At 40.1% G+C, this 26,335-nt stretch overlaps 2 pseudogenes; one reads left to right on the forward strand and one right to left on the reverse strand.

The window, feature by feature from the left end:
- The window catches only part of LOC122116639, a 1,030,500-nt pseudogene that overhangs the window by 685,288 nt on the left and 318,877 nt on the right, over positions 1 to 26,335 (forward strand).
- LOC122116831 lies at positions 20,230 to 23,732 on the reverse strand (annotated as a pseudogene).

Below are 26,335 nucleotides of genomic sequence, written 5' to 3' on the forward strand. Positions count from 1 at the left end.
CCCCAGATGACCTCCAGAGGAGCCCCCAGGTGACTCAGGAGGAGGTCCCATGTGGTCTCTTGAGTAGTCTCCAGATGACCTTACTAGGAGGTCGCAGATGGCCTTTCAAAGAAGCCCCAGATGACTGCTTGAGGAGTCCCAGATGGCTTCTCAGTGAATCCTCCAAATGACCTCTGGAGATGACAGATGTCCTCTCGAGGAAGCCCCAGATGACCTCTGGAAGAGGTCTAAAATGGTTTCTCAAGGAGGCCCCAGATAGCCACTCGAAGAAGCCCCAGATTACCTCCAGTGGAAGTCCAAGATGACCTATTGAGGAGGACCCAGATGACCTCCAGAGGAGGTCCCAGATAGCTTCTAAAGGTAGCCCCAGATAACCTCTCGAGGAGGTCCCAGATGGATTCTTGAGGAGGCTCCAGATGACTTCTGGAGGAGGTTCCACCTTCCTGGAGGCCCCAGATGACTCTCAACGAGGAAACAGATGACTTCTCAAGGAAACCCCAGATGACTTCCAGAGGGGGTCCCAAAAACAGTCTGGCAAGCGTGCCCATACTCACCCCTACAGGGTTCCTAAATGACTCTTGTCCATGTTGGTCTCGGGAATCAAACTCTTGAGGGAGGCTCTCACCCCTGAGGGCTGAGGCACTTAACTATGAGGGGATTTTCCAGGGGCCAAGGCCCAAAGCTGTCCAGATGGATTATTTCACTGGGGCCTACAAAAACTATGACCTTTAAAGTATAAGAAAATCTATCTAGGCACATTAAGATAATAAACAGATTTATTTTACATTAGAAAGATGCCTGCGACTACCTTGTCCTGAGCTGGATACACAGAGCCAATAGCATCCTCGACCACAAACCCCAGACCTCCAATGAGCAGGCCTGCCCTTTGTTAATTGGCCTGCAAACCACCAACCCCCAAAATTATGATCTTCAAAGCTCCAAATTTCAAAGGGCAAGGCTTTTGTCCTTTTCCTTTTCCCCCTCCTTCTCTACAGACCTATCCTTCCTTCCAGGTCTTTCCATTTATCCCTTCCACCACTTCATTCTTCTCTTTAGGCCTCTCCACTCCCCACAGGCCTGTCCTGCTTTACCCTTGTGGCAAGTTGCCATCCACCCCCTCCTGCTCTCCCTCAACTTCCTCTCCTCCCAAGTCTTTCCCCTCTTGCTGTCTCAGCACTTCTTTCCTTCTAGGTCTTTCCTCTCCTTCTCTCCCCTTCAGTTGCTCTGAGCACACCATCTATATATAGGCTGTACTCCTCCCCCACTTCAACCGGTCACCTCCCTAATGGTTTTCAGCTATCACTTCCCAAACTGCCCACTGCCAAATCACTACTTGACAGTTCACCATGTGGGGCTTGACACCCTACCCTCTCCAGTAGCATGCCCCACCATCTTAGGTGGCATGCCCCACCCTCTCTGGAGATCTAGACCATGAGGCCACAATAACTATCATTTCCCAGGGATTATAGGGGCTCCACTGGTAATTATACTATTCTCATTGTGAACTAATAGCAATTGAAATTGGATATGTCATTGTGATGTCACGAACTCTTTGTGATATCACTACAAACCCATTTTGACCTCATCACCACTGTGACATCCCAAACCAATTGTGGCATGAAATTTCATGTGACACCAGGATCATGTTGTGACATCCAAAATCTATAATGACCTCTTAGAATCTTTGATAAAACACATGGCCTTTGTGACATCACAGTCCCTTTATGTACTCAAATCCTCATTGTGAACTAATGACAACTGAGATCACACATGACATTGTAACATCAGTAACCCTTAGTGATATCAACAGCATGATATCACATTGTCATTATGATAACATCACCTCATTGTGATATCACCTAAGTACAATGACATCAAAGCATTATGATATTACCTTGTCTTTGTGATCTTGTAAACACATTGTGAATGCCTATTCTCTGATTTCATTCTAGTTCCAAGGTAGCATGTGGATTGACATAAGAAACACATTGTGACCTCATAACCATTGTGACATCATAATCCCTTTGTGACATCATATTGCATTGTAATATTACTAACACTGTGACATGACCAACCTCTCCTATCTTAATAACTTTTGTGACATACTTCCATTGTGCTATCTTAGGCTGTTGGTGAGCTCATAATCTGTTTTTGACATCATTATATTTCATGTAAGATATTTGATATCAGAAATTCCCTGTGACATCATGACCATTGGGACATCACACTGCCAGACATCATGAACATCGAGTCACATTGTGACATCACAAAAAAAACTAGGACTTCATCACATTTGTGACAACACATGCTTTAGAGATATCATAGTTCCTTTGTGAACTCATATACTCATTGAGAGTTAATGACAATTGATATGAGGGATGCCATTGTGAGGTCTCAAACACACTGAGACATCACAAACCTATTTTGAACTCATCAACATTATGGCATCAACAACTAATTTTGACATGAATACATTATGACATGATATTTGGACATCACATTGCCATTGTGATATCACTCACATTGTGTTTTCAGAAACCTGGTATGACCTCATAACATTTTAGAAAATTCATAGCCTTTGGGACTTCAAGCTCCTTCTGTGATTTGATATCATCATTGTGAACTAGTAGCAATTGAAATTGGACATGTCATTGTAATATCATGAACTCTGTAACATCACAAACCATTGTGACCTCATCACCACTGTGACATTACCAAATCATTGTGACATCTCATTGCCATTGTGAAATCATGAACAAATTGTGATATTCCCAAACTATTATGAACTCTTAGCTCCTTTGAAAAAGATATGTGGCCTTTGTGACATCGCAGTTTCTTTGCGTATCCATATCCTTACTGTGAACTGACATTTTTGATCAGACATGCCATTTTAACATCAGAAACTCTTTGTGACATCATCACTTGTGTGACATCACATTGTCATTATGACACCATCAGCTCATTGTGACATCACAAATCCAAAATGGCATTATAGTTTAATGTCATCACATTTTCATTGTGATATCATACATCCACTTTGAATGACTATTCTGTGATTTCATTCTATTTCAAATGGGGCATGTGGGTTGATATTAGAAACCCATTGTGACCTCATAACTGTTGTGACATCACTATCCCTTTGTGACATCACTTGCCATTATGATATCACTAACCCACTGTGACATCATAAACTTTTCCACTCCTCATAAATTTTGGTACATGCTGCCATTATGATATTTTAGGCCTTTTATGAGTTCATAGTCTGTTGTTGATATAATATTTCAAGTATCAAATGTGATATCAGAAATCCACTGTGACATCATGACCATTGTGACAGCATGACTGCCAGAAGTCATGAGCATTGTATCACATTGTGACATCACAAACATGTTAGGACTTCATCACATTTGTGAAAACAAATGCCTTTAGAAACATGTTAGCTCCTGTGTGAACTCATATACTCATTGTAAGTTAAAGCCAATTGAGATCTGGCATAACATTTTGACTTCACCAACTCATTCTGATATCACAAACCTATTGTGAACTCATCACTATTATAACATCATCAACTAATTGTGACACCAAAACCTTATGACATAATACTGTGACATCGCATTGCCCTTGTAATATCAGTATCTCATTGTGTTTTTATAAGCCTATTATGACCTCATAACATTTCAGGAAATTCATGACCTTTGGAGATTCAAGCTCCTGTGAATTCCTGTCCTCACTGTGAACTAATAGTTATTGAAGAAAGACATGTTATTGTGTTATTACAAACTCATTGGGACATCAGTAAACCATTGTGAATTCATCACCACTCTGATATCACAAACACATTGTGACCTCAAATTGCCATTGTGTCATCATAATCACATGTGACATCACAAACTTATTATGACCTCATAGCAACATTGAAAAAAATTGCATGCTTTTGTGACATGACAGTCTCTGTGTATCCATACCTGATTGTGAACTAATTTCAATTGAGATCAGACATGATATTGTAATATCACAAACTCTATTACATCCTGTCAGCTCATTGTGACATCAATGAACTACAATTACATCATAGAATTATTACATAGAATTATTACATGATGTCATACACACATTTTGAATGCCTGTTCTGTGATATCATTCTATTTCAGATGTGAGCATGTTGGTTGATATCAGATACCCATTGTGACCTCATAACCTTTGTGACATCACGATCTTTTTGTGACATCACATTGCCATTGTGATATCACTACCCACTGTGACATCAAAAATCTTTCCTATCCTCATAAATGCTGCTATTGTGATATCTTAGGTCTTTGTGAGCTCATAATATGTATTCAAACTCATAATATTTCAGGTATGTCATGTGATATCAGAAATCCACTGTGACATCACCCACCTAGATGTTATGACCATTGTGTCAATTTGTAACATCATAAACCTGTTAGGGCTTCATCACATTTGTAACAACACATACCTTTGGAGACATCACAATCCCTTGGTGAACTCTGATACTCATTGTGAGTTAATGACAATTGTGATACGGCATGCCATTATGACATAACCAATGCATTGAGACATCACAAACCCATTGTGATCTCATCACCATTCTGGCATCACCAGCTAGTTTTGACATCAAAGCATTATTATGACATGATATTTTGACATCACATTGCCATTGTGATATCACTGTACCATTGTGTTTCCACAAACCTAAGATGACCTCATAACTTTCAAGAAAATTCATGGCCTTTGGGGCATAAAGCTCCTTCTGTGAACTTGGATCCTCACTGGGAAGTAACAGCAGTGGAAATTGGACATGTGATTGTGAAATTACAAACCCGTTGTGACCTCACTAATCCACTATGACCTTATTTCCACTGTGAAACCACAAACCCATTGTGAAATCACATTGCCATTGTGACATCATGATCACATTGTGGCATCCCCAAACTATTATGACCTCTTAGCACCTTTGAAAAACCACATGCCTTTCTGACATCACAGTCCCTTTTTATTCCCATCTCCTCATTGTGAAGTAATGACAATTGAGATCAGACATGCCATTGTAACATCACAAATCCTTAGTGTCATCACATTGCTGTTATGACCCAATCTGCTCATTGTGATATCACCAAACTGCAATGACATCATAGCATTATGAATCAAATTGTCATTGTGATGTCATAGACACATTGTGAATACCTATTGTGTGATTTCATTCTATTTCAAATGTGGCACATGGGTTGATATCACAAGCTCATTGTAATCTAATATCTATTGTGACATCACAAAGCCTTTATTATGTCACATTGCCATTGTGATACCACCAAACATCTGTCACATTACAAACATTTAGGACTTCAGAACATGTGTAACCACCCATGCCTTTGTGGAAATCAAAGTCCCTTTTTCAGCTCATAAACTTATTGTGAATTAATGACAATTGAGATACAGCATGCCATTGTGACATCCAAAACACATTGTGACATCACAAACCTATTGTGACCTCACCAACAGTATGGCATCACCAACTAACTGTGACATAAAAACATTGTTATGACTTCATATTGTGACATCACATTGCCATTGTGATATCACTGTCCCATTGTATTTTCACACCCTATTATGAATTCATAACATTTTAGAAAATTCATGGGCTTTGGGACTTTGAGCACCTATGAACTTGAATTCTCATTGTGAACAAGTAGCAATTGCAATTGGACATGCTATTGTGGTATTACATACTCGTTGTTACATCACAAATCCATTGGGATTTCATCACCACTGCAACATCACATACACATTATGACATACTGAAATTTTATGACGACTTAGCTCCTTTGAAAAAAATACATGGCCTTTGTGTGACATCACAGTCAATTTGGGTAGGTATATACTCTTTGTGAACTAATGACAGTTGTGATTAGCTATGCCATTGTAACATTACAAACCTTTTGTGACATAATCAATGTGATAGCACATTGTCCTTTTGATTCCATCAGCTCATTGTAACTTGAGGACACTACGATGACACCATAGCATTTTGACATCACATTGTAATTGTGACATTATAGACACATTGTAAATGCCTATTCTCTGATTTCATTCTATTTCCATGGTGGCATGTGGGTTGATCAGAAACCCATTGTGGCCTCTTAACCATTGTGACATCCTAAATCCATTGTGATATCATATTGCCATTATGATATCACTAACCCACTATGACATCACAAACCTGTACTGTGCTCATAACTTTTGTGACACGCTGCTATTGTGATATCTTAGCTCTTTGGGAGCTCATAATCTGTTTTTGACCTCATAGTATTTCAGGTAAGACATGTGATATAAGAAATACTGTGTGACATCATAACCACTGTGACATCACACTGCCAGATATGACCATTGTGTCACATTGTGACATCACAAACCTGTTAGAACTTCATCACATTTGTGACAACACATGAATTTGTAGACATCACAGTCCCTGTGTGAACTCATATACTCATTGGGAGGTAATAAAAATTGGGAACTGGCATGCCAATGTGACATGACCAACCCATTGTGACATCAAAAACCTATTTTGACCTCATCACCAGTATGGCATCACCAACTAATCATGACATCAAAACATTATTATGATGTGATAATGTGACATAATATCCTTCCCATTTGACAACCAGTGTTAGACTTGACTGACATCCACATGGTGGTAGCACAACTCTTATCAATGACCTGGGATGAATACAACACTCTTAACAGCTACACTCTTCCTGTTCTTCCTCAAGCTCTAGGACTACCTTAACAATAAGTACTTCTCAATATTTCTATGTTTCTGGAGATAGAAAACTGAAATCATTGTTTTACTATTTTAATTTGTAAATTAAACTTTTCTCCTTTGCTGCTTGTTAATACAAGAGGATGAGCAAGTTCTTTGAGATACCATAACTACAAGAATTCTCCAAAATAAATTGAAATGATAGCCACTCAGGAAGGGAGAGGATGCAGAGTAACACAGATAATTCCGAATAAGTTTTTGCTACAATCCTGACTACATCTGTTATATAATGATAAAGCTCAAAAGAAATATTGAAATATCATCCTTTGTTTTTTCCTCCTCAGGTATTTGCAACTACAAAAACTGTCATGTATGAGTAAATGTTTCTGTGTTTCATAAACTCTGGGTGTGTGTGTGTATGTGTGTGTGTGAGTGTATTTGAGTGTGTCTTGGGGCTTGAACTCAGAGCCTGGGAAAAGTCCCTGAGTTTTTATACTCAAAGCCAACACTCCACCACTTGAGCCACAGCTCCATTTCTGGCCTTTTGTTAATTATTTGGAGAGAAGCATCTAAGGACTTTTCTTTTCCTGTGTTGCTTTGAACTACAATCATCAGAACTCAGCCTTCTGAATAACTAGATTTACAGCCATAAGCCCCTGGTGCCAGATACTTGTAGATTCATAAGTCTTGCAGAACACCAGAATTTGAATCTGTACCTCTACACACAGGACAAAGTGTAGCTGCAGAAACCACTGTCCCTCCCCCACAGAGGCAGGCATGTAGGAGGTTTCATACTCAAGACAGGAACATATTGGAGTTGCTGATCGGTTGGTACTACTTGGCAACTGCCTTCAACTGCACACCAGGTGATGGTCTTCTCCCCTCAGGTATGCTGCCATTGTAAAGGCTCAGTAGTAGTCATTCTTCCTATCAAATTGGATGTGGAGAAGCACCAGAAAATATAAAAAGATAATAAGTTTAAATGCTAGCATGGATGTGGAGAAAAGAGATTGATAAAACTCTAAAGGACTAAAATAGAAATACATTACTTCAACACAATAAAAGATATATGTGACACAAGTATTGCCAACACCATGCTAAACAATAACAATGTGTAAGCATAACCAAGGATATGAAAGATCTCTACAATGAAATCTATATGAATGAATAAATAAATGCATAAATGTTCAAATAAACTCACAAATACACATCTACATTCAGCTTGCTTCTTAGAGAAATGCTTCTCTTCTCTGGGTGAATCTACAGTAGTAGCATAAGCCAGACTCCCCAGAAGTAAGTAGATATGTCACTTGCAAGTCAGGAATAGTATTAACCAGTCTGTGCTTCTGGCCCAGATACAGAGAAGAGTGTTAGAATAAAAAGGATCTTCCCTAGTCACTTCCATCAAAATAAAGCAGTGATGTTCAGATCTTGGAATCCTTTGAGAAGCATTGTTAGCAGGTGGAGGCAATAGGAGGAGCAGCTGGAGCAGCCCAGACTCACATATTTGCTTTCCTGAGGGTTTTGCTATGCATTACAGTAGGAGGGAAACCAGTAACATGTTGATAGTAATAACTTGTGACATCTTCAGGTTTCAGGCTGCTGCTGGTCCAAGTGAACCCTGTCCAAAACCTACTGCCACAGAACATGAATAGGACCCCAAATTGTAAACTCATTGCATATTAGATTAGGATCTTAGGAGCTTTCCCTGGTTTCTGCTGATACCAGGTTGAATTGGTACCATTGCTCCTAGAGGTCCTACAATGATGGATACTATTTCCTGGAGATGCAAACAGGAAAGATGGAGACTGGGTCATGTGGATGTCACATCTTGCACCTGACATTGGAAACTTAAAAACAAACACTATTACTCTTATTTAAGTTCCCTGATACTGACCAGTACTGGCCACACTGACCCCGCATTTTTCTTCCTTACCTGCGAGTCACAGGAGCAGAAGCCCCAGGAATGAGTAGGGGCCCTAGGTCCATGCTGTGTGCTGATTGGGAAATCCTATATATACACCATGGTTAAATATGCACAATATTTGGATACACTGAGATAATATTTTCCTGTCTAATGGAATATATAACTTTATATTTTGGTAACTTGCCTTGAAGACATAAAACCAACATTGACTGAGCATTCTCATGGTCTTCTCCACAGTCAAGACCTCCAAACATCAAGAAACTCCTCCTATAGACACTACTCCCAAATTACTCAAGCTGATTCAAAATTTTGGCAAAGTAGCAGGGTATAAAATTAACCCCCCCAAAATCAATGGCTTTTCTGTATGCCAACAATGAGAAAAGTGTGGCTGAAATTAGGAAAGCAACTACATTTGTAATAGCCCCTCAAAAAATAAAATACATAGGAATTAACTTAACCAAAGATGTGAAGGACCTTTATGATGAAAACTTTAAAATCTTGAAAAAGGAAATCAAAACAGAAATTAGAAAATGGCAAAAACTCCCATGCTCCTAGATTGGAAAGATTAACATCGTGAAAATGGCAATACTTCCCAAGGCTATCTACAAATTCAGTGCGATACCTATCAAAATTCCAACCTCATTCCTCAAGGAAATAGAAGAGGCAATTCAAAAATTCATATGGAACAATAAAAGACCCCGAATAGCAAAAACGCTCCTCAACAGAAAGAACACTGCTGGTGGAATATCAATACCAAATTTCAAACTCTAGTAAAAAGACATAGTAATCAAAACAGCTTGGTACTGGCATAAGAACAGACCTCAGTACCAATGGAAGAGAATTGAAAACCCAGAAATGAACCTACAGACCTATAGATATCTAATCTTCGATAAGGGAGCTAAAAAAAATAGAATGGAAGAAAGACAGCCTCTTCAGTAAATGGTGCTGGCAAAATTGATTAACTACATGTAGAAAACTAAAACTAGATCCTTATATATCACCCTGCACCAGAATCAACTCCAAATGGATCAAAGACCTCGAAGTCAAAGCAGACACTCTGAAAACATTACAGGATGGAATAGGAGAAACCCTAGGCCTCCTTGGCTCAGGCCAAAATTTTCTTAATAGAAACCCGGAAACATAACCAATCAAAGAAAGGTTGGACAAATGGGATTGCATGAAGTTGCAGAGCTTCTGCATGGCAAAGGACGTAGCTAGCAAGATCAATAGAAAGCCCACAGATTGGGAGAAGATCTTCACTAGCCATACAACGGACAAGGGTCTCATATCTAATATATACTTGGAATTCAAAAAATTAAATCCCCCAACAACAAATCCTCAAAGAAACAACTGCCCAATAAATAAGTGGGCTAAAGACTTAAAGAGAAACTTCTCTGAAGAAGAAAGAAGGATGGCCAATAGACACATGAAGAAATGCTCAACCTCCCTAGCCATAAAAGAAATGCAAATCAAAACAACAGTGAGATACTACCTCACTCCAGTTAGAATGGCAAAAATCAAGAACTCTAACAGCAACAGATACTGGAGGGGATGTGGACAGAAGAGAACCTTACTTCATTGTTGGTGGGAATGTAAACTTGTTCAACCACTTTGGAAAACAGTATGGAGGTTCCTCAAAAGACTTCATATAGAACTCCCCTATGACCCAGCAATCCCACTTTTGGGCATTTACCCAAATGTTTACAAACAAGACCACACTAAACTACCAGCACTACTATGTTTATTGCAGCATTATTTACCATAGCTAAGATATGGAACCAACCCAGATGCCCCTCAGTAGATGAATGGATCAAGAAAATGTGGTATATATACACAATGGAATTCTATGCCTCCATCAGAAAGAATGACATTGCCACATTTGTTAGGAAATGGAAAAGCTTAGAAAAAATTATATTAAGTGAAGTAAGCCAAGCCCAAGGAAACATAGGTCCCATGGTTTCCCTTATTTGCAATATCTAGTATATATATGAGTTAAGCAGGAAAGGTCAGATAATGTGATGTTAGGAAAATGAAGCCTTAGATATGTATTTAAATGTTATTTTCTTTCATGCATTTGTTTCTAACTCATTTATAAGATTATTTCTTTGTTGTTTTGTATGTCCCTCCCCCACACTATAACCCCTGCTTTCACTATATTTGATATCTGTATAATTTGTGGAGGAGATGGGGAAAAACAAGTCGTTTAAGGATACAGGTGGACCCAATGCAACTATGAGAAGTACAAGTTGTCATGTCAAAAACCAACTTTACAACTTTGGTGCGGGGTGGGGGGAAGGGATTGCGGGGGGGAGGCTGGGAAGGGATGTGAAGGATAAACAAAGGAGGAGGCTGCAATGCTTGATAAGAAATGTACTCATTATCTTGCCCATGTAATTGTAACTCCTCTGTACTGTATGTTCACAAAAAATTAAAATCAAAATTAAAAAAAAAGAAACTCATCCTGTATTTCTGCTAATGGAGAAATTTGTTTTGCATTGTTGAGAATGAAAGGTTATCTAAATGGGTCTAAGACACAGAAAACCACATGCTCTGGGAACCTCAGGATATCAAAGCTCCATTGCAGAGAAGCTATGGGTGAGGAATTTACAATGAATTTACTTCCCTTGGATTTCCCATCACTCAGTGCATATACCTTGGTAGGATCTATGTGGGCACTGAACAAAGAACCACACAGACCACTGTCAGCCTCCTCTCTGACCTGCAGCAATGAGGGTTTCTCTGCTCAGCCGGGAATCTATTTCTGAAGGGCTACAACTTCTCCATATGTAATCCTCTGTCTCTGTCTATATAGCACTTCCTTGGAAGTTTGTCAATAACCACAATTAACCAAGGAAGATTCTTACAGTATAGTAGAGACACTAGTAAGCCAGAGTCCAAGATCTGGAGAAAGGAGAACTGAAACTCAACTCAAGAACAGCTACGTGAGAAGTAGGGAAGAATTGGCTTGTGAGCATAGTGTAAGAGGCAAGTGGGGTGAGGAAACTGAGAAGTCCTCATTCAGAAATGCAGAGCAGAATCATGGAGGTGTCTTTGTATGAGAAACAGAAGGATGTGGGAGGGGGACTTGATGTTATTTCAGAGCTGAACCCTCATTCCTCAGCCTCCACTCCACTCCAACACCTGTTCTTAAAGAAGTTCCCAGGCTCCAGCTGCCCCCTGCAGGGCAGCAGCTACTGTGAGATTGCCCCTTCTAGTGGTGACAGGAGGAAGTTCATGTGACTCAAAGGCAATGAGCTGCTGATGGCTAGAGTGACCTATGTCCAGACCCCCACCCTAACTCTGGTAGACTTGATGACCAGGCAGGGAATGAGCAGGAGTTCAGGATTTCAGGCTTGGTTTCTGCTGATTCCTGTCTGGGATGCTCTTTATATTCTTGCTAGGACACAGGAAGGAGTCTTGAGACCATGTTCCCATAAGGTGTTCACTGGCATCTGAGCAGGAGAAAAAAATGGATCTGCATCTACGAAAAAAAATGAATGAAACCCTGCATATAGTCAGTTTTTTTCTGAATCTGATCAGAAAACGAAGCAGGCTCGCACTTTTATTTCCAAGGAAATATTCTTGTTGAATGCAGGCATCCTCAGCATGAAGCCTCAGTCCTGCTTCCTCCCCAAGGTCAGAGCAGAGAGAAGAAGAGAAGCAAGGCTGTGACTCCATGTCCAGAAGTCAACTCCTGAGGTAGGCTGACCCATTCAGAGAGCGCTGGTTTGGTGCCTTACTCTGCCTGCATTACCATGAAGAACATAAATATAGTCTGGGCAGATAAATCAACATATTTTTTAAAACCAAAATTCTGCAGGTTGCAAAGTCAGGAGCCATCATCTTTCTAACTGTTCAACTTCTGGCAACATCCTGAGGCCCTGATACCTTTCACAGACACAGAGACAGAGACAGAGCAACCCAATGCCTCATCTCCTAATGGTATTAGTACTACGGGGTTTGCTACAGCACCATTGACCTCACATCGCCTCACACACTTCTTAAAGGCCTCTTTTCCAAGGACACATATCTCTGGGTAAAATGAATCAATCCTTAAAACATGGCCTGTTCTGAGAAAGAAAGCAGGAAATAGAGGCAGGCCCAGCTTCCAGTCTCCAAATACCAAAGACAGAAGACTTTTCCCCACAATTCAGCCTGCTGACAGCTCCTCCTGAGTGTCCCTTATCATAGTCAAATGCCCAAGCTCAGAGCCTCTTCATTGATGATAAAACACTAATTCTATGGCTTCCTTATGATTACTAAACAGCATTTTTGTTTATTGTGCAGTTTCTCTTCCTTCTAGTGGTATTTTTTAATATTACATCTTACAAATCCAGGATTTTTTTTATTTTGAAAAATACTGTACAGCGGGGTTACAATTACATGGGCAAGATAATGAGTACATTTCTTATCAAGCATTGTAGCCTCCTCCTTTGTTTCCCCTTCCCATCCCGTCCCATCCTCCCCCCGCCCCCCACCCAATCCTCCCCGGCCCCCTCTCCCCCGCACCAAAGTTGTGAAGTTCGTTTTCAACTTAATGACTTGTCCATCTCATTGTTGCAGTGGGTCCACCTGTATCCCTATTTAAACGATTTGTTTTTCCCCTTCCCCTCCACAAATTATACTGATATTAAATACAGTGAAAGCAGGGGTTATACTGTGGGGAAGGGACATACAAAGCAACAAAGAAATAATCTTGTAAATGTGTTAGAAACAATCGCATGAAAGAAAAAAAAAACACTTGAATACATATCTTAGGGTTCATTTCCCTAACAACTCCTTATCTGACCTTTTCTCCTTGACTCAGACTTTACTGGATATTACAAATAAGGGTTTTTTAAAGGAAGAATTAATTATGAATTACACTTTAAAATGTCTTTTTATCCTTTCCTATAGATTAAATTCAGATTGCTTGGTTGGGGTTTGTGTGTGTGTGGGGTGTGTGTGTGTGTGTGTTCATCTGTTTATGGAAGTACTGGAAGTCAAGGACTAGGTGCTGCCCTTAGCTCTTTTGCTCTAGGCTGTTGCTCTACCTCTTTGTAACTCCACTTAAACCTATTTTCTGGTTAATCAGAGACAGGGTCTAATAGTCTTTCCTTCCCAAGTTTCTTTGAACTCTGATCTCAGATCTTATCCTCTCATCCTTAGATTTCAATAGTACCTGGATTAGATTGCATATTTTTTGGGAAAAGTAATACAGAAAGAATACTGTCAGTATGCCACATCAGGAGTTACATAATTCTAACCTATCTTATTTTTTCTGGTAGTAATAATTAGGAAAATGAAGATGTTTTAGGCAAGATATATCTGGCATCATGGTGGCAGCTTTCATTATTTTTCCTATTTGGTTTGTTCACAGTTTACTAAGAATATTCTATTCCTATTGGAGTCTGTATCTTCTGTCTGTATTTTAGGTTGTCCTCTTCTTCCTCAGTGATTCTATATGCAAAGTTTTAGCCCCTGGTATTGCATTATAGAGAGTTTTGGCTTCAAACTGAATGAATATTGCTTTGTTTAACCTGAGAAATGTTTAGTGAGATAAAATTCCACTTTTTCCAGTAGTATGTGTGTTTGAAAGAGAGAGAAGGGCAATGGAGAGAGAGACAGAGAGAAAGAAAGAGAGAAAGAGAGCATGTCCATGGTTTGCTAGTAGGAAGTTGAAAAATAGAGCTAGGAAGTCCACAAAGTTGAAGACAGAAAAATGAGAGATAAAAGCTGCACAGAGATCCCAGAATCTCTTCAAGTCACCCCTGGGATTCTACCAAATATGAATCACTAACTGCATGTGGAGAGCTGAAGTGATAAAGGAAAATCTAACTCTCTTTGTTGCACAACAGGTGCATGTGTGGAGAACCAGTGGCTCTCCCTGTGCTTGTCTGACTTGAGTCATGATGTCTTACAGGGTTGCTTGTGTTGGCTTCCTGAAGTCAGTGTGCTGGGGAAGTATGATAATTCGACAAAAAAAGAACCTGTTGCTCTTCATGTAGGTTGTTCACTGTTCTTAGTTATAGATATCAAGTGCCTTCAGCACCAATGGACTTATGAGGTATATTTTTGACACAAACTATTGAATTCTTAAATCAAACGTTCTGGAAATCACGCTAAGAGTGTAGCTGTAGGGGGAACCCCAGCTGTCTGAGGCTCTATACTCACTTGCCTCCTGCAGAGAAAAACTGCCCCTCTCATCCTGCTCCAGAAATACTGTACCCAGACACCAGTGTTCACAACCCATCTGCTGTCCTGCAGCTGTCCTGTGCTGTTTATATCCACATCTCACCCTCCGCAGGTTAAATCTATCAATGCAAGAAGTTTTTCTACACATTCAGCTTATTTTTCTTCACTGATAGTTATTTTTGCCCATTTAAACAGTCTCTTAAAAATCTACCTCTACATATTGTTGCCTAATAAGTTACCAAAGTTTCTACTACAAATAAGAGCTGTCCTTTTCAACTAAGTGATAGTGAGTCCAAATGCTCTCAGTTCAGCATCCATCTTCTATCATAGTCAAAGTAAGCTAGAACATGTTATAAAGATAGGTTAACTTTCCATTGCTGTGACTAAGATCTTACTAAAAGCAACTTGAAGGGCAGAATTCTTTTTTTTACTGTTGATGGGAAATTAAACTTTTATTGTAAAAATACTGTACAGAGGAGTCACAATTACATGTGCAAGATAATGAGTATATTTCTTATCAAGCATTGTAGCCTCATCATTTGTTTCCCCTTCCCATCCATTCCCATCCTCCCTCAGCCCCCCCTCCCAATCCTCCCTTCCCCTCACCCCCCGAACGAAAGTTGTAGAGTTTGTTTTCTTTTTCTTTTTCTTTTTTTAAAATATTTTTATTGTGAAAATATCATACAGAGGGCTTACAATTACATGAGCAAGGTAATGAGTACATTTCTTTTTTTTTTTTATTGTGAACATACTGTACAGAGGGGTTACAATTACATGGGCAAGATAATGAGTACATTTCTTATCAAGCATTGCAGCCTCCTCCTTTGTTTACCCTTCACATCCTTTCCTAGCTTTCCCCCCCGTCCCCGCACCCAATCCTCCCCCCCCAACAAAGTTGTAAAGTTCGTTTTCGACATGATAGCTTGTACTTCTCATAGTTGCAACAGTACCACCTGTATCATTAAACGACTTGTTTTTCCCCTTCTCCTCCACAAATTATACCGACATCAAATATAGTGAAAGCAGGGGTTATACTGTGGGGGAGGGACATACAAAGCAACAAAGAAATCATCTTATAAATGTGTTAGAAATAATCGCATGAAAGAAAGAAAAAAAACATTTGAATAAATATCTTAGGGTTCATTTCCCTAACAACACTTTATCTGACATTTTCTGCTTGACTAGATATTGCAAATAAGGGAAACAATGGGACCTATCTTTCTTTGGGCCTGGCTTACTTCACTTAATATAATTTTTTCCAAGCCTTTCCATTTCCTAACAAATGCGGCAATGTCATTCTTTCTGAAGGAGGCATAGAATTCCATTGTGTATATATACCACATTTTCTTGATCCATTCATCTACTGAGGGGCATCTGGGTTGGTTCCATATCTTAGCTATGGTAAATAATGCTGCAATAAACATAGTCATGCTGGTAGCTTTATTGTGGTCTTGTTTGAAAACATTTGGGTAAATGCCCAAAAGTGAGATTGCTGGGTCATAGGGGAGCTCTATGTGGAGTCTTTTGAGGAAACTTCATTCTACTTTCCAAAGTGGTTGAACAAGTTTACACTCCCACCAACAATGCAGTAAGATTCCCTTCTGTCCACATCCCATCCAGAATCTGTTGTTATTAGATTTCTTGATTAAAGCCGTTCTAACTGGAGTGAGGTGGTATCTCAATGTTGTTTTGATTTGCATTTCTTTTATGGCATTTCTTTTATGTATATTGGCCACACTTCTTTCCTCTTCAGAGAAGTTTCTTTTTAAGTCTTTAAGTCTTTAGCCCACTTAGTTATTGTGCAGTTGTTTCTTTGAGGATTTGTTGCTGGGGAATTTAATTTTTTGAGTTCCAGGTATATTTAGATATAAGAACCTTGTCTGTTGCATGGGTAGTGAAGATCTTCTCCCAATCCGTGGGCTTTTTATTGATCTTGATAGCTATGTCCTTTGCCATTCAGAAGCTCTGCAATTTCATGCAATCCCATTTGTCCAAACTTTCTTTGATTTGTTGTGTATCTGGGTCTCTATTCAGAAAATTTCGACCTGTGCCAAGGAGACCTAGGGTTCTCCTCTTCCATCCTGTAATGTTTTCAGAGTGTCTGCTTTGGCTCTGAGGTCTTTGATCCATTTGGAATTGATTCTGGTGCAGGGTGATATATAAGGATCTAGCTTAATTTTCGACAAGTAGTTAAACAATTTTGCCAACACCATTTACTGAAGAGGCTGTCTTTCTTCCATTTTATTTTTTAACTCCCTTATCGAAGATTAGATGGCTATAGTTCTGTAGGTTCATTTCTGAGTTTTCAATTCTATTCCACTGGTCCTGAGATCTGTTCTTGTGCCCGTACCAAGCTGTTTTGGTTACTATGGCTTTATAGTAGAGTTTGAAATTTGGTATTGATATTCCCCCAGCAAAGTTCTTTCTGTTGAGGATCATTTCTGCTACTTGAGGTCTTTTATTGTTCCATATGAATTTTTTTATTGCTTCTTCAATTTCCTTGAAGAATGAGGTTGGAATTTTGATAGGTATCGCATTGAATTTGTAGATAGCCTTGGGAAGTATTGCCATTTTCACGATGTTGATATTTCCAATCCAGGAGCATGGGAGTTTTTGCCACTTTCTAAGTTCTGTTTTGATTTCCTTTTTCAAGTTTTTAAAGTTTTCATCATAGAGGTCCTTCACTTCTTTGGCTAAAGGGCAGAATTATTTACTTCAATCTTACATTAGAAGTCGTAGTCTGCCATGTAAGCACAGTGTAGTGGAGTTCACATCATGACCCCCAAGAATAAGAGTGGATATTCTACTTCCTTCTCCCTCCCCTTTTCTTGCAGAAGAGAGTGCAGCCTATTGGAAGGGGCTGTGGACAATGGTGTTCATCTTTCTCCCTTAGTCAATTGTCTCTAGAGAAACTTTCACAGACATGTGCAGAAGTGTACTTAACCTACAAGTAATCCAACCAATGTGACAATGCAGAAGAATCACCTGAGAAGTCACCAAACTTACTTCTGTTTTCTTAAACCTTTCATGAAAATGATAAGTTTAAGAAGATCATTTAGCAGTGTATATATGTTTACTCCAAAGTCTCCATGTTCTGCATTCTTACATATCTTTCTCTAGAAAAGGCTCTGGAAAAACTAGACTACCTTCATCAGATCCCTAATAATGTGTGTGTGTGTGTGTGTGTATGTGTGTGTGTGTGTGTGTGTGTGTGTGTGAATGTGTATCTGCACATGATGTATTTTTCTCTGAATATTAATAAATATACATATATGTGCAGTAATAAATAAATATTTGTGCATGTTTTTAAAATACATGTTCCATAGAGAAACATACCCGTATATGTATGAATATGTCATCTATTAACTGGGCAACACTGTGAGCCACCTGCTCCCCGCTATTCATTTAAAATCCTAGCTACTCAAGAACCTGAGATCTGAGGCTTTCAGTTTAAAACCAACTTAGGCAGGAAAGTCTATGAGACTCTATCTCCAGCTATAATCACTGGAATAACACAAGTGAAACTGTGATTCAAAGTGATAGAGACCTAGCCTTGAACAAAATAGCTCATGGGCAGTGGTCAGGCCCTGAGTTCAAGTCCTAAGACCAACAAAAATGCATGAATAGCTGATGAATATAAGTGCTTAGGGTTGTATGCCAAAAAGGTTTAGGGTAGCTGGGTGCCGGTGGCTCACATCTGTAATTTTAGCTACTAAGGGAGATGAAATCTGAGGATCACGATTCAAAGCTAGCCAGGGCAGGAAAGTCCATGAGATTCTTATCTCCAATAAACCACCACAAAACTGGAAGTGGCACCATGGCTCAAGTGTAGAGCACTAGCCTTGAACTGAAGATCTGAGGGACAACACCCAGACCCAGTGTTCAATCCTAAAGAACGACCAAAAAAAAGTTTTGGGGTGGTTCACTGCACTCTATTTTTGTTAAAAACCAGTTGATTAACTATGGATCTTTATAAAAACAATCAGGCAAGAATGAGAAAAACATCTACAAGATATATGAACAAATAGAACACATTTTAGTTCATTGATTGAAATATCTGAGGAACACAGCATTAATATTACCCATATTGCAGTTTTATATAATATACTATAATGTATGGTAATATATAAATAGAGCAACAAAAAGGAGACATTTCATCCACTGCCACAGAACCTGGATTGACTCCCAGATTGCAATCTAGTTGCAAAATAAATCAGGAACTTAGGAACATTCCCTGGTTTCTGCTGGTACCAATGTAAATAATTGTCAATGCCCTGATTGGCCCTGCAAGTGATGGAGACTCTCTCTGCAAGAGATGCAGACATGGATGGCAACTGGGTCAACTGAACATCACATTTGGCACCTGACAATGAAAACATAAAATCCATTAGCCATTTAGTAAATTATGCATTCCAAGAAGAGCCAACTAATCCTTAGCGTTGTCCATCCTTACCTGGGAGCCAGAGCATCAGAAGCCCCAGGAGTTGAGCAGGGTTCCTCATGTTCATGCTGTGTGCTGACTGGAACATTCTACTGCACAGTGTGTAAGCAGCTTATCAAGTCCTTGGGCTGTGCTCTGGGGGAGATGCAAATCAGCAGGGGCTGGGCCAACTGCAGGGTGTCAGATCTCAGTGACCAAATAGAGATTTAAGGACACCATGTGTCAAATTTGCCTCTATACAGGTTCCTCCTTGATTCTTTTTCATTTGAATATAAGTAAATGATATCACATTAAAACTGGGAGAAGTAAACCAAAAACCAGTCCGTTACTTCACATGGCACTGAGTAGCTGTTACTTAAGTTGCAAACTCCACAGCTAGCTACATGACAGATGACTCTGATGTTTGTTCCTTTGTCAAAAGTTTAATTGTTATTAGGCTGGTCTCATATCCTTCTTTTTTGGACCCCCCAACTTAGCTCATGTGTGGCCAGCTCAAGGCTCCCCCTAGTGGCATAGCTGTTGTTGCTTGATGACTTACCCATTCTCTCTGAAGTACCATGGGTAGTTCAAATAGCAGCATTCTCTTAGGGCAGGGGAAGCTGCAGAGGGAGCATCTGGCCGGACATAGCCACCTGTGATTCTGGGGCTATGGGCTTAACTGAAACTTCACATTATTGCTTTGTTGCACGCTGGACACTGCCAGGCGCCTGCTGCTTGACCTCAGTTTAAATAAGGGACTTCAAGACTAGAAAGGATGGTTGTTTTCAGTTTATTGCATGAAGGAGTTACACTAGTCCAAATTAAAAGCGGACCCTAAATGGTTACATTTTGCAAGCTGTGGTGTTTTTAAACTTGTGACAAGGGAAAGGAGGAAATTCTACTCATTGCAAGGAAATCCTCACTTAAGCTTTAGGGAGCTATAACCAGGTAAAACCTATGAACCTTCAACTGATCATCCTTAGCCTGTCCAAGCTCTACCAGGAACTGGCATATGTTCTTGTGCTGGTCACCCTGTAGCTGAATTACTTCTCCATATTCTGGATGCTTAATTACAGCACCATTGCAGGCAAATTTCTTCTTAAACACCTTCAGTAGTTTCTTTTTATCATAATAGTCAGTGATCTCTTGGACAGTAGTAAGGGTCTTCCTGCCATTTCTCTACTGAATTCTTTATTTTTTTTAAATGTTTTTATTGTGAAAATAGTGTACATGGGGGTTACAGTTACATGAGCAATGTAATGAGTACATTTCTTATCAAGCACTGTTGCCTCCTCCTCTTTTTTCCCCCTCCCATCCCTTCCCTCGGATCTCCACAACTACACTCCTCCTCCCAATAGCATCTTGTATACCTCATTGTGAAATGTGTCCACCTATACCCCTACTTAAACAATTTTTTTTCTCTTCTGCTTCCCAAATTATACCAACATCAAATACAGTGAAAACAGGGGTCATACCGTGGAGGAGGAACATACAAAGCAAAAAAAAATGTGGTACTTTATATATACATTAGAAACAATAGCAAGCAGGAAAGAAAAAAAACACTTAGATATAATCCTTGGAGAGAGCAGGAAGCAGGTCATCACCCTTACTTGCATCAGCAAAGGGATCGACAGGGTGAAGGTTCTGAATAGGAGACAAAGGATAAGATTCCTTTTCCTAAATTATATTAAATGAAGTAAGCCAGGCCCAAAGAAAAATAAATACCATGGTTTCCCTTATTTGCAATATATAGTATATGTCTGAGTCAAGCAGAAAAGTACAGATAAGGTGATGTTAGGGAAATGAACCCTAAGATATGTATTTAAATGGTTTTTTTCTTTCCTGCGATTGTTTCTAACACATTTATAAGATTATTCTTTTGTTACTTTGTATGTCCCTCCCCCACAGTATAACCCCTGCTTTCACTGTATTTGAGGTCAGTATTATTTGTGGAGGAGAAGGAAAAAAGCAAATAATTTAAATAAGGATACAGGTGGACCCATTGCAACAATGAGATGTACAAGTCATTTTGTCGAAAAATGAACTATATAACTTTGGCCCGGGAGTTGGGGGGTGGGGGGGGGGAGGGAAATGGGAAAGAATAAGAAGGGGAAACAAAGGAGGAGGCAACAATGCTTGATAAGAAATGTACTCATTACCTTACCCATGTAATTGTAACCACTCTATATGGTATTTTCAAAATAAAAAATAATAATAATAAAGAAAAGATTACTTACGTGAACCTAAAAAAAAAAGCTAATGAGCCAGTTTGGAAAGAACTGTCCACCCAAGGGCATACTGGGGCATTTCAAAGAAAAGGATAAAATAAACTTTAAAGACAGATGATCTCACTGGTAATCAGGAAATTCAAACCCCAGAAGACTTGAAGACATACATAATCTGCCAGGACTCAGGGTTGGCAAGTCTGTGAAGTGATGGATATTTTCCTAGAGTTCTGGTGAGCACTGAAAATTGGCTTGTGGACCTTGGAAGAAACCAGGGCTGCCAGGTAAAGTGGGAGATGTACCTTTTGTACATGGGTTGCCACACAACAACTCCTCTCCTGGTTATACAAGCCTGAAACACCTTGCTCATCATCTCCAGAAGAGGGAAACAACAGCCATCATCCAGAAACAGAAGACACTGGAAACATCTCAGGGTCTAGCCCAGGAGAAATAAAATGTCCTGCATTCACAGAAATGGAATGCTCTATGTAACAAAAATGAACTACAGCCATATGCATTAATGCAGGTGATTCTGAGAAACATAATGTTGATGTTCAATAAACCACTGAAAAATCTAGGAAGTATAATCCCATTTTTATAAACTTACAAGATGCATTATTTGTATTTATGTCACACTAAAGAAAAACAAAGAAGATACTAATACTATTATTCTGAACAAGCTTTCCTAAAGGGAGAAATCCAGACTTCAATGTTACTGAGAATGTTATTTCTTAGGCCAGGTAGTCAGTAAGTAATATTCATTTTATTATTTGTCAGTAAACAATATATCTATATCCAAGATTCTCATTTGTCTATAGTGTATAATCAATAAATATTTAAATAGCATTCTAATTTATTATGAAATGATGTTTTGGCTATCATTTACTGGTAAAGATGACCTATATTAAACACTAAACTTATGTGTGACAACAAAGAATAAGGGTTCTGATAAATACAGAAATCCCTCAGACTTTTTGGTACATATTTAAATTAGCTTTGTGTTATGGAGCTGAAAGGTGTGCCAGAGAGTGAATCTTTTCTCTGCTGACTGCAGGAAGGTGTTCATTTTCTGTCTGGATTGAGATTGGCACCCTTTGGATGGGAAAGCATGGAGGACATCATTCCTTCTCCATTCCCTTATGTGGTGTGTTCCCACGGGCTGCTTGAAATCCTCTTATTTACCTTCTGGGTGCAATCAAATTGTCCTTGTCGGTAAGCAGGTTTGAAGAATTTTTGTGTATGTAAGAGGATGGGTTCATAGTTATTGGAAGAAAAGTTGAGATAGAGCATGTTAGGATTTTGTCCTTCAGACATCCTTTAGAATCTGTGGAGAATCCTATAAACACTGAAACATTAATCTAAGGAATACACCAGGTTAGGATGAATAGTAAGACTAATGTTCAAACTCTGAAGACAGAGAGACCTCTAGATCTTAAATTGTTGATAATGTTGACTACATTCTTCAGCAAACATAAGAAGTCTTACAGAAAGCCAAGTATGGTGGCCAATATATGTAACCTCAAGAAAATACTCCCAGGAGGAGGCAACAATGCTTGATAAGAAATGTACTCATTACCTTGCCCATGTAATTGCAACCCCTCTGTATGGTATTTTCACAATTAAAAAAAAGAAGTGAACAAAATGAGGAATTACCCCCCCCCAAAAAAATAAAGAAAATATTCCAGAAAAGAGACTAGAAAAGAGAGAAAGAGAGACAATGAAATAGAAGAAGTGGTTAATTTGGAATATAATTTCTCTTGTTAGTAAGGATTTTGAACAAATAAACTATGGGGAATGATTATTTTCTAAGAAATTTTCTAACAATAGAAATGTGGAGGATGGAGAATGAGTAATTTCAGAGCAAGAGAGTTAAAAATAAGATCCTAAAGCCTTCCTATTAAATGTTGTTTGATAACGTATTTCAAGTTTGGGATATAGATAGATAGATATCCACATATATATCTGCATATAGAGTGGTATATGTGTGTGTGTATACTCATATACATATATAGGTAAACATATAAATGTATATAAGGATAAATGTATAAATTATATATATATATATACATATGTATATGGACAAGACAAATGGCCACTAGCTTCAGTTAGATTGGTGCAGAAGTGATCAGCAGTTCCCTAAACAATTATCCAATCTGAGAAATGAAAACTCACCTCAGGTGATGAAAGACGTGGAGGAATCTCTGCCATCTACCAAAGCTGCTTCCTACTAAACCAGAAGGAAGAAGCTAAGATCAGAACACACCCTAACAGCAGGGAGGGTTAGGAGATCAGTGTTGATGGTCCACACCTGTGGGACAGTCTATAGGTGGCCAACTCACCGGGTTCCAAAGCTCAAGTTTAACCTGGTCTTCCCAGTGGGACCCTGTCACTGAAACCCAGCAAGCAAATAAAATGGTTCCCCCAAAGCCAGAAGTCTCACAAGCCTACAAAGAACCAAGAAAGAGGAAGGAAAAGCTGGGAAAAGACATTTAACTGTACACACACACATACACATACACACACACACACACATATATACGTGCAATATATGTATATTTTATTGGTTTCTGCATATGTATATGTACATTTATGTGTATATATGTATGCATGTGCACATATTACATAAGGGAAAATATACTTACATATACACTTATCTCTAGAAGACCAATAGCCACTGGCTTCAGTTAGATTAGTTCAAGTGTGAGCAGCAATTCCCTAAACAATTATCCAACCTGGGAACTGCCAACACACAGCAGGTGATGGAGGAGATCAAGGCACTCTCTCCCATCTACCCAACCTGATTCCTACCATAACAGAAGCAACAAGCTCAGATCAAAACACACCCTAACCACAGGGGGTAGGAGCTCAGTGTTGATGGTCCACACCTGTGCTCAGCCTACAGGCAGCAGATTCACCAGGTTCCAAAGCATCAGTCCAACTTGGTCTTCCCAGTGTGACCTTTTCTCTGAATCAAAGTAAGCAAACAAAACAGTTCCTTAGCAAGCCAGTAGCCCACAACCCCAAAAGGAACAACAAAAGAGGAAGGAAAGACTGGGAAAAGACACTGGCCAGTACAGATTTGCATATAAATGTATATATATGTATGTAAAAACTATATATAATTATATATAACTATATATGCTTGTGTATATATACGTATGTATAAATGTTTGCACACATACATAGGTTAAAATACACACATACACACATAATATACATATTTATTCATTCATTTATATATTTATTAAACTTGACCAGGCAAATGGCCACTAACTTTAGTTGGATTGGTACAGGCGGGATCAGCGATTCCCTCAGCAAGTGTTCAATCCCGGAAGTGCCAACGCACATCAGGTGATGAAGGACATTGAGATCAAATCGGCGACAATGGCCCTGGAGTTTGTGGAGCAACTACAAAAGTATGTCTAAGGTTATCTATTATCTTTAAAGGTGGAAAATACAGGACCAGATAGAGAGGATCCTGTAAACAGGATGGAGACAAAGGGAGTGTTAGTGGAAGTTGCCAGTTGCACCATCCCCTGGTCCCCCAGGTCAGAGGAATAGTGGGGGATCTCTTGATACAGGAGGTCCGGACAAGAAGGTCAGAGCCGACACTTGGCCTTGGGAGTTGTACGGAGGGGACTTGTGGAAGGTCAGGCAAGGTGCATCATGGGAGACCCCCTGCTAGGATGTAAGAGTGTGACAGGCTTGAGACAGGGAGGGGCTTACAGGAGGAACTGTGGGAAGAGGTGGGGCAGTAAGAGTTTATATAAGGCAGGCAGCTGGTGGGCAGGGTCACTCTGGACGCGGCTGCAGAGAGGACCAGGAGGAAGCCTACGTGCTTCACAGCGATCGACCAGAACAAGAGTCCCAGAGCACGGTGAGTGACCCACGGCATTCAGGAAGCCAGGTGAGTGGCCTGGGCATCTCTGTAGACATAGACGGGGTTGGCAGAAGGATGGAGGCAACCCAGTGGGAGTGCAGAGCGGTAAGGCAGATTCAGGAGCGCCTGGCCTCCAGCCCAGATGCCGACGAGCTATACAAATCCTTGAGGCTGCTCTCAGTCATGCCCATCACGGCAGAAATCCTTGCCACCACGGGTGTCAGAGAGACAGTGAAGGGTTTTAGGAAGTACCAGCAGGTAGGCATTTTGGCCAAGGAGCTGGCCAAGCGCTGGAAGACTTTGCCTGTGCTGAGGCACAAATCAGAGGCTCTGAGCCGGGTTCCTGAGCAGGATGGCGGTGAAGAACCCAGGAAGGATGATCTGGGAGAGGGGGAGTGGAGAAGGATGATGAGGCAGCCGGAGACGGAGGACATGTTGAAGTCCTCAAATGTGGATGCGTTCTCTCAGAGAAGGGCGAGTGACCCGCAGGACCCAGGAACACAGGCGAATGGGTCCAGCATCTCTGTAGACATGGTGGGGGGTGACATCGGGATGCAGAATGCCGAGTCTGTGTGCGGAGTTGTGCAGCAGCTCCAGGAGCGCCTAGCCTCCAGCACAGACACAGACGAGATTCTTAATTCCCTGAGGCTGCTCTCAGTCATTCCCATCACGGCAGAAATCCTTGCCACCTCGGGTGTCAGAAGGGTGGTGAAGAGTTTTAGGAAGCACCCACAGGTGGCTCCTTTGGCCAAGGAACTGGACAAACACTGGAAGACCTTGGCTGTTCTGAGCCACAAATCAGAGGCTCTGAGCCAGGTCCCTGACCAAGATGGAGGTCTAGAGCCCAGGAAGTATGATCTTGGGCAGGGGGAGGGGCAGAAGGAGGTGGAGGATGGTGAGAGGGAGCAGGAGGACCTGTTGGAGGCGTCAA

This window comes from Dipodomys spectabilis, unplaced genomic scaffold (genome assembly GCF_019054845.1).
Source record: "Dipodomys spectabilis isolate Male_0828 unplaced genomic scaffold, ASM1905484v1 ptg000137l, whole genome shotgun sequence".
Lineage (NCBI taxonomy): Eukaryota > Metazoa > Chordata > Mammalia > Rodentia > Heteromyidae > Dipodomys > Dipodomys spectabilis.